Below are 10,144 nucleotides of genomic sequence, written 5' to 3'. Positions count from 1 at the left end.
TTCTTATTTTTCTATTGTCTATTTGCATTTTTGTTGCCTTCATTGTTCCTGCACCATAGATTTTGGTTGTTGTATTTCTGCTCTTCTTGGCCTCTATGCTCTGTGGAACAGCTACTGAAGACTATTTTATCTCACACACTCCTTCTGGTCTGCATTTTTGGGATCCACCCTAGTCTGTGGCATGACAGAGTCAACAGACCAAGATTTGAATCCCGCTGAGCAGGAGAGTTTTTTTGGCTATCAAGGCTCACGGCCAAACCATTAGTCACCATGAACAAATGCCTGAGGATATGTCAACTCTTATAAAGGACATTCATGCTCAGATCACCGCCCACGTCACAACACACTGTTCCTGTCATGCCTCTTCTCCCGCTACCAAACCCAGCCATCCAGGAGTGCAGAATCCCCAACACTAACACTGTTCCCTCATCTTTGCCAAGCAACCGCTCACGTACACCACAGACTCCACAAGGGTGGACGCTCAGTCTTTCAACTGGTAGCGCTGCCAGTTTGCTATGGCCAACCGTGAGAAGACGCCATAACTACGAGACTTGATGGGCGACTACGGTAGCTCACGTTCCAATGCCGAGCGGAGCAGCCTAACCTTTACCACATGGTGATGAAGCACATTGAGTCTGGGGCAGATGATAATTTTATTGACTGTGATTTAGTTAAGCCTTCACACATACCCACTGTTAAGTTACCATTATTAAGGCTTTGATGGTGGGCATCTTGCTAATATTACGTGCCAGACTAGTGTATATTCCTTCCTTCTTGCTGATAACCATCTCAGTCTTTTATTTTTTATTTTTTATTACTATTCCGTCAGGTACTGCTCCGGTGGTCGTCTGGCTCACTTGGCTTAAGCAGCAGAGCCCTATTATTGATTGATCTTCACTTAGTATTATCAATTGGAGTAATTTCTGCCATTCACAATGTTTACTTTCCACTGCTTCTCCTGTACTGCTCACAGAGCTGTCTCTATCAACTCCTCCCAACCTCAGTGCCAGAGGAGTATCACTCACTGGACCAAGTAATTTTTTTCCAATTACAAGTATGGCTGTAAATTATCCATATCCATAAGGGAAATCCTCATTGTGTTTGTATACGCTTCTGTACTTGTTAGGTACAAAAGGTTATGTTACAAAACAAACCTCATTGGGTAATTCATTCATTGGGTATTCATTGTTCACTCTTCAAGCTTTTTCCTTGAACTGATTGGCCAGTCGCACACAGCAGCCGCCCCTGCAGCCAGCTTGTCTGTCCCAAGTCACGACACTTCCAAGTCTGTGATGTCTACTTGCAAAAACATGTGCAAGATTTGAGGATCCATAAGTGGTGAGTACAGCCTCGCTGCGGATTTGGAGCATGCAGACACAAGTTTGCACTATTAGTGAAGGAGGAACTTTTGCTGCGTGCAGGCAAGCAGTCGCTATTGGAGCCAATATTATCAGATGGATACACTATACTGGATTGTTGCAGGAACGACTTAGTGACGTAATTGCTGTCCTACTCATTTCAGGGATGGGAATTTTCCGCGGATCCGCGGAATTCCGCGGATTTTTCTGGCAAAAGTCCATTTTCGTAATTCGTGTAAATTCGTTGAGAAAATTGTGGGGGGTGGGGGGGGGGGGGGGGTAGGTGTAGGTACAGTCTCGGTATATCGTGTCCGATCGGGCCGAGGCGGCATCTTGGCCGCGAAGTCGACGAGAAAATGAGCTGGTTTAGTAGGCTTGCTGTGATTGGTTGTATCGTGTCTCTCAGCCAATCACACGTTGCGTTTCAAACGCGTTCGGTGAACCCGTAATGGCGGAACACGGTGAAAGAGAGAACATGAGAAAGAGAGTAGAGCTGAGCAGAAGAAAAAAAACGAGAAGGCAGCGAAAGTTGCAAGACTGGCACATCAAAAAGCAGAAAAGAGGAAGGTTGCGACTGATCGTTTGCATGCACTGATTGCAAAAAGAAAACGACTATGTTAAGTTACCTGGTGTTGACTTCAACGTACGTGTTTAAAAGGAAATTGTGAGTCACATATTCAAACCTATGTAAATCTATTAATTTTACTTTGAATGCAGTTTGTTCCATGTTTTTTATTCATTTATTTTTGTTGTTTGAGGTCTTAATATTTCTTTCATTGTATGCCAGTTTTAGTGCCCTCAAAAGCTGAAATGTTGGGAGCTTCCGGGGGGCTTCGGTGGCCCCCAGACCCCCGACTTATTTTCAGCTGATTTTCAGCAAAGCCATTCCCATCCCTGTCATTTGCAAAACAGACTTTTTTTGTTGGTATGCATCATAACTCTACTCCAAATAACTGCACAATAAGAAAACAGAAAAGAGTGTTTCTTTTGTTGAATTGCAAATGGGTGGGGGTTAAATCTGTACATTATTTTACATCTGAAATTGACATTGATTGATCAGAAGTTGCTAGATGTATTGTTATTATTCAGCTGTTTGTGTACTGAGATTTATGCGTGTAAGTGATCCTTGAGACTTTATTCTTTATTCTTAAAAATTAGTGTGAAGTTGGTGATTCATTCAAACGTCTTCTTTCTCTTCCGGCTTTTCCCTTTTAGGGGTCAGTGCAGCAAATCAATCCTTTCCATCCAACCCTGTCTCCTGTCTCTCATACCAACTACCCTCATGTCCTCCTTCACTACATCCATAAACATCCTCTTTGGTCTTCTTTTACGCCTCCAACCTGTCAGCTCTAACTGCAGCATCCTTCTACCAATATATTCACTATCTCTCCTCTGGACATGTAATGTCCCTATTATGTACTCGTTCCTGATCCTATTCATCCTGGTCACTCCCAATGTGAACCTCAGTATCCTCATCTCTGCTACCTCCAGTACTGTTTCCTGTCTTTTCCTCAGTGTCATCGCTGTCTCTAGACCAAACAACATAGCTGGTCTCACCACAGTTTTGTGTACCTTCACTTCAGTGACTGTGCCCACGGTCTTGTGAAATGCACTGTTTACATTATGAAACAAGCTTGAAATTGCAACGTGCATCCTGCAACGTATTGAGAGGGGTGTAACATTTTAGCACACTTATGTCAGCCATACATGCAGAATGCTTGATGCCACTCTGCTACTGTGCAATGCCAGTCAATACAGTACGGGCCTATTTTGGTATATATCTCAAGTTACTTAGTAAACTTGTTTACCTTACATGCATCGCCCATTTTACCCTGCCCACTCAGAGTACGGATAGAATACATGTACATTACAAATGTCCCCACTGAGGGACGAATAAAGGCATATCTTAATTTAGATCGGTGAACAGATACTGATAGTGGTGTACTTGCTCCTCCATTATACCAGTTTCTTTAATAAAGATTTCAGACTGTATGCATCAATACTAGTTAAAAGGATGACTTAACTGATACAGATCAAGCTGAGTTTGTGAATAGACAGATGCAAGACAACGTGGAACATGCACTTCATGTAATTGACCATATTGCAAAAATTGTCAATCTTGATGCTGAGAAGGGTTTTGATTCAGTTTGCCGGCAGCATTTGTATCAAACACTCCGCCAATCAGGTTTGTGATCATGCTGTTAACTGCATTGAATCTTTGTATAGCTCCCCCTTGGCTAGACTCAAGATCAATTGTAGCTTATTGTAGCTTATCCCCTTATATCGGTTTCCCTCCCAAGGGGATGCAGAGAGGGGTGCCCACTCAACTCCTCCTTGCTCACTTGATTTATAGAACACCTTATACATGCTGTTAGAGAGGACGAGGACAATGATTTGAGCATCGTTCTGTGAAATGTGAGAAATATGGAAAAAATCCCCATTAATTTTCAATGGTAAAAATGTCTCAAATGTGGAATTTGGCTGCTGACCTCTACCACCTCTCCACGGCCAACCCCACCTCATCAACCAAAGCAACTTATACAACCTATCACTAAGTGCCCTCCTGGACCCCCACACCCCAGTCAAGACCAGAAATGTCACGTTCACAAGCTCAGCTCCCTGGTACACTAGTGAGCTGCAACAACTGAAGCGAATGAGACATGTCCTAGAACGGCATATCAAAGACTCTGGACCAGCTGTTCATAAATTAGCCTACCAGAAACACCAGAGGGTCTACTGCAGGGGTCTCAAACATGCGGCCCGCGGGCCAAATGTGGCCCGCAGGACACTAGTTTGAGGCCCCCACCTTGATATGAAAGTTTAATGTTAGTGCGGCCCGCACAAGTTTGATATGGATGCTGTATGGTATCATGTACCCAGAATTTTTTTTTCACGTTTGATTAATGTTCATGTTAAAGGTTAAATAGCTGTTAATAGTTATCATCCCTATCCGTGTGGAAGTGGTAAGTTTTTGGCTATTTAAGTTTAAAGGAAATAACTTGAAGGCTGCCGTTTGGGTCGCTAGCTCTCTAGTTTGCGAGTTAGCATGTGTCTCAAGACCTTGCAGTTGCGCAATATGTTGTAAATAAAAAGAGTATAAATGTGACTATAGTCGTGTTTTGTCATGTCTACAGGGCTCTAATAATGCTTTGTTAATTTTAATCTGAAAAAAAAATAATTTGTCTACCCACCAACTATATGTGGTTTCTTAAGTTTTTATTATTTGCCATTTTATTGTTATTATTATATTTATTTATTTATTACTGATTGATTGACTTTCTTTATTCTTGATTTGTTTATTTATTTTTCATCTTATTTTGTGTATAAAAATAAAAAGTAAGATATTTGAGAACAGTGGAATGTTTTATCAGAGCTTTTCTTGTAGAAAATCAAAAGCAAAGCAAAGTTTCTTCATTTTTCTGTTTTTAATAAATGCGTTTTTTTTTTTTTTTTTGGAAAACCTGAGTCTCGCCCAGACCCTAGCTCCAGTGGCCCCCAAGTAAATTGAGTTTGAGACCCCTGGTCTACTGCAAGTCCCTCAGTGACACACATGCTCAGACACCCTCCCTGTCACCTGCAGTGTACAAGGATCGATACTTGGCCCCACCCTCTTCACCTTGTACATGCTCCCCTTTGGTTATCATCAGCCGGCATGGAATATCATATCATTGTTACTCGGATGAAACTCAGCTGTACATTAGAACAAATCCGGACCCCTCTGTAGCTCTGTCCACACTTTGGCAGCTAACTTCCTCCAACTGAACTGAACTGAACTGGAAGCTATTCTTATTGGTACCCCAAACCAGACCCGGTCATCCACCATCACTGCCATCACCCTCTCCGGCCAGGACATCCATCTCTAATCTGCAGTTCCAGCCTTGGTGTCAGAATGGACCCCCACCTGACCTTCAAAGGCCACATCAAACATTTGTGCAAAACCTCCCTTTTCCATCTCAGGAATATTACAAAACTCTGCCCCTCACCTACCCTCGCCGATGCCAAAACAACTTGTCCATGCCTTGTCTCCTCCAGGCTGGACTACTGCAACACACTCCTCATCAGGCTTCCCAGCAAAAACATCCAGCTTCTGCAGCACATCCACCAGAACTGTGCTGCCTGAATCCTGATGAGGGTGCTAAAATTGCGACATCTCCCCTGTCCTCAAATCCCTCCACTGGCTCTCTGATCAATACAGGTTGAATTTAAAGTCTCCCTCCTGACTCATAAGTGCCTCTATTGCACTGCCCACCTCCCTACCTCAAACCTCAAACTCCTCACCCCACAATCTTCCTCGCGCCAGGGACTAGGCTAAGAACTATGGGCAATCGCACCTTTTGCACAGCTGCTGAGGGTCTGTGGACAGACTTCCTGACCATCTGAGGGTGCCACAGACGTTGTTTTAAAAGGCTTAAATATATATATATATATTGTTTGCATAGTTAGCTTATTGTAATGTCTTTTCACATGCCTATTTAACATCTTTGGTCGATTGTGCTCTAGTATTTTCCACTGTTTAATTTTGTTTGTTGTTTTAGTATGGTTTTGTAACATTTGCTTATACTTTTTATTCTCCTCTTGTAACTGTTGCACTTTGAGATAATGTATTTGATGTAAAGTGCATTATAAATTAAATTCATTATTATTATTAAACTGCACGGCGGTGGAGTGGTAACGGCGTGGACCTCACAGCTAGCACACCCGAGTTCAATCTCACCCTTAGCCATCTATGAGTGGAGTTTGCATGTTCTCCCCGTGCATGCGTGGGTTTTCTCAGGATACTCCGGTTTCCTCCCACATTCCAAAAACATGCTAGGTTAATTGGCCACTCCAAATTGTCCGTAGGTATGAATGTGAGTGTGAATGGTTGTTTGTCTATATGTGCCCTGTGATTGGCTGGTGACCAGTCCAGGGCGCCCGCGACCCTCGTGAGGATAAGCGTTTCTGCTACTTTGCGTCCTATGGTGGACTATGGAAACTTTACATGCATTCTTTACATGCATACATCGAAGGATTTGTTGTGTCTCTGTATATCATTGTGTATCATTGTGCCTTGAGGTTTGTGACAAACTGCAAATCACTAACGCACCACTGTGTTCTTTATCAGAAAGTCTTACCTCTGTGCATACATGCATAAATACCAACAACAGTATGTTCTCCGCTCTCAGGAAAACATACTAATGGTAGTTCCTCGAGTCAGAACAGAGTTAGGTAAGACAGCATTCCAATACGCTGCTCCCTTTGCATGGAATGATTTTCAAAACAAACTAAACTTACCTCAACTTATGTTAGGAGAATTTAAAGTAATTTTAGGATGGTGAAATGCCTGGGCTTGGCCGATGTAATATTTTTTTAATTTGATGGAATTTTTTCGTGTTCACGGTCAATGTTGTATTGCACGTTGGAAATGTCTTGTCAGAAACTTTTGTGTTTGCTGCAAGGATGAATGGTATGTTCATATTTATAAGGCAATATTGAAACTGCTCCCAAGCTATTTATGTACATACATTGCCCAGGGAATGCAATTGCCCAACAGTGATGAAGGTTGGAGAACTCTGGTGGTGAAAGGGAATACATTTTATATCGCCATGCTAATTACACAACCTCCTGCAAGCACACACTTGAAAATGAATCTATTGTCATTTTTGTAACTGTTGTATTACTATTATATTGTAGTGTATAGTGTATACGGTTGTGTCACACACGATCACACATAACGCCAGCGTCGCACTGGTGTGACTAGTTGGTATTTATGAGAGGAAAAGCATCGATAGTCAGGACAGGATGTGTTGCCATGGTGACCCAGGCAAAATGGAGATTTCAAAGAGCCCCCCCCCCCACCCTCCACCCCCTCCATCCTTGACCAAGGGGGCTGGGAAGTGTTTAAGGATGATTCTAAGCTGAAAGTGAGCAGACATTTTAGGATGGCGCCATGAGTCCCTTTTTAGGACGGACGCCAGAAATTGTATAATTTTGTAATTTTGCGTCAATCAGTCGCATCATAAAATAAATCAAAGATGGTTATTCTGAAATTGACAGATGGTTGGTGAGTTTTGTTTCGGTAATGAAAAACTCTTTGTTGCTAAGCAACAGCCTCAAGCTTCAATGGTTAGCCCGTTAGCTTACCATGCTAACATCTGTCGGTGCTTATAATTAGTCACTGATTGAAGTTGGAGCTGTTAGCGCACTATTCTAGTCTTGTCATTCCAAACTGTGGTCAGGAAGCTTCCAAAATTGAATGCAACAATTTAGTTTTTGAAAAGTCAATATCTGGCGTGACCACCATTTGCCTTAGATACCATATACACTAATCCCAAAAATGCTCACCAGCTACAAAATGTCATCAATAAAATGCACCTGTGTTTGTTGTCCATAACATACTGGCCTGTCCATACCATAACCCCACTGCCACCATGCACACTTCATCCGCGACACTGATGCATCAGTTAGCTGAAACAGAACTGAAGCTGAACATTCCAGTTCTTTCATGGCCAGAACATTCACCCCACATGTCACCCAATGAGCATGTTTGAGATGCTGTGGATCCGTGTATACGGTATTTGAGAAAATGGATCTCACTGCAGAAACTGATGCTGTTAAACCAATATACCAATACAGTTAAGATGCATATTTTGGAGTGGCCTTTTGTTCAGCATCTGGACATGCCAGTGTATTTGTGGGATGGCTACATTATCACACATGGATGATGAATGCTGAAAAACAGATTTTGACAGTTTTGTGAACAATATTTGATCGGGATTTGCCATTTGTGTTTTGAGTATTTTAAAAAGGTTTGGATCCTTATGAGTCAGGAAGCTTGTGGCACAGTTTAAGTCAAGGGAAAGTGTAAAAAAAAAAAAAAAAAAAACAATAATATTTGAGAACTGAGGACAACACCATAGAAGCATAAGTAACAAAACTAGCAGACGAGCTGGCTGGATGGTAAGGAAGCAGCTGGTCTAATCTAGCCAAAATGCAAGTGTATAAAAAGGAGAGTAGAAGTCCATGAGTGGATGACTAGCCGCGTCAGAAGTAAACAACCAGCAAGCAAAATCAGGTGTGGCCAGGCTTCCTTCCTGGGAAGGGCATTAGCAGACAAAAAAACACACACAAAAAAAAAAAAAAAAACAATGGAAGGAACCAGAGAACAAATGTACAAAATAGGAAGGCCACTGTAAAATGTGACAGGGAGCCATATTATATATTATATATACTATATATTTTTTTGAGTCTACATCCCATAACACACAGGACCAGACTATTTGAAAATAAAGTATTTATTATTGCAGAAAAACAACAAATGCATCCACTTTGTGATAACACAACACTAAACATGGAGGAAATTTAAGTGCACAATTATGTTGTTAACATGATGCATTGTCATGCCTGGATCAGCCAGAAGGTTCTCTATTTGAAATAATGCACTGTTCTGTAATTGCCCCAATACGACATCTGCTGTGTTGCTGCTCTGCTGCCACCTGTCTGCCATCTCTTGCAGCCAGCAGAAGTGGAGCTACCGGTATACACCAGCAGGCAATCACTCACCCGGGCCTCTTAAACAGTGCTGTTTAGAACACTCATTGCCAGATTGTTCCTCGCCCCGTGCCTGCAGTCCTTGCTTCCCTGCTGCATGCATTCCTTTGTTGTGTGTTAGCTTTCTGTTACCGTGAGTATTTTCCCTGCTTGGCTTATTCCAACAGTAGCATACTGTATACCTACCTTGATACCTACCTACCTACCTGCTTGATTCTCAGCAAGGCTGAGAATAGGCTGTAGGCCTGTTATTACATTTCCAAGCAGTGTTTTGTGTTTTCCTTTTTGGTGACTTTTTTGTTTTTTTTTGTTATTCGGCATTGCATCCTTCATCCCGCTGTAGTGCATTAGCAGAATATGACCAGTTGGAACTTGGCATATGCTAAAAAAGTCAATGCATTGCACATGAGTATATTACGAAAAACACAAAGTCCAACCTGTCATGCTTTGCGTAGAGTCCACACAAAGGTAGAAACTGCCCCATCTCGAAATATAATTGAGACCTTGTGTCACTGCTGGAAATGAAAGAAAACGCACCACATTTGTGAAATAAGAAAAAAAATTCAAATTTAAAAGATTAAATTTTTGAAATTAGTCATGATTAATCACCATTTGCAACTATGTCTAAAATGGGCCCATCTTACATCTTATTTTTACTGTGTCATCATCTGTATTGCTTTGCTGGCGCCTTCTGCCATTTTTGTTGCAGTGCACCTCTGACTTGCATGAGGCGGTCCTCCCATGAACACACATGCTGCCAATTACCTTCTTAGCTTTTTAAGCATGGCAGCAGGTGTGGTTTGTCGCCAGATTGTCCCTCAAGCCCCCTCATGCATCACCCCCTACGTTCAGCTCTGCAACATGTTGGTCTTGTTTGAATCCCTGCTTTCTGGCTCTCAGCTTTACCTGTGAGTATTTGCCCATTAGACTTTGTTTTCTGTTGTCACGTGTTAGTTTTGCCTCCTTGATTGTTTGTCAGCAGTGTTTTGTACTTTTCCTTCTGTTTTTCCCTGCTAGCCATTTTATTTTGTTAATTTTTGTGTTCCACTTCTTGGCTCAGTATCGCCCAGTTTTGTTACCTTTTGCACCATTTTTTTCCTCGTTTGTACTTTACCCTACTGTGGACCCCTTTGCTTCAATAAATATTTTTGTAATTGGAAGTGTCTCTGCTTGTTATGCAGAGACCAGCTCACAAGAGAACATATATACCTGATTCCAAACAACCATGTTTTAAATGTATTTTCTGGTATTTCGGC

This window comes from Doryrhamphus excisus, linkage group LG22 (genome assembly GCF_037039965.1).
Source record: "Doryrhamphus excisus strain RoL-2023G ecotype Guam linkage group LG22, RoL_Dexc_Guam_v1.1, whole genome shotgun sequence".
Classification (NCBI taxonomy): Eukaryota; Metazoa; Chordata; class Actinopteri; order Syngnathiformes; family Syngnathidae; genus Doryrhamphus; species Doryrhamphus excisus.
Note: the sequence above shows the minus strand (reverse complement) of the source record.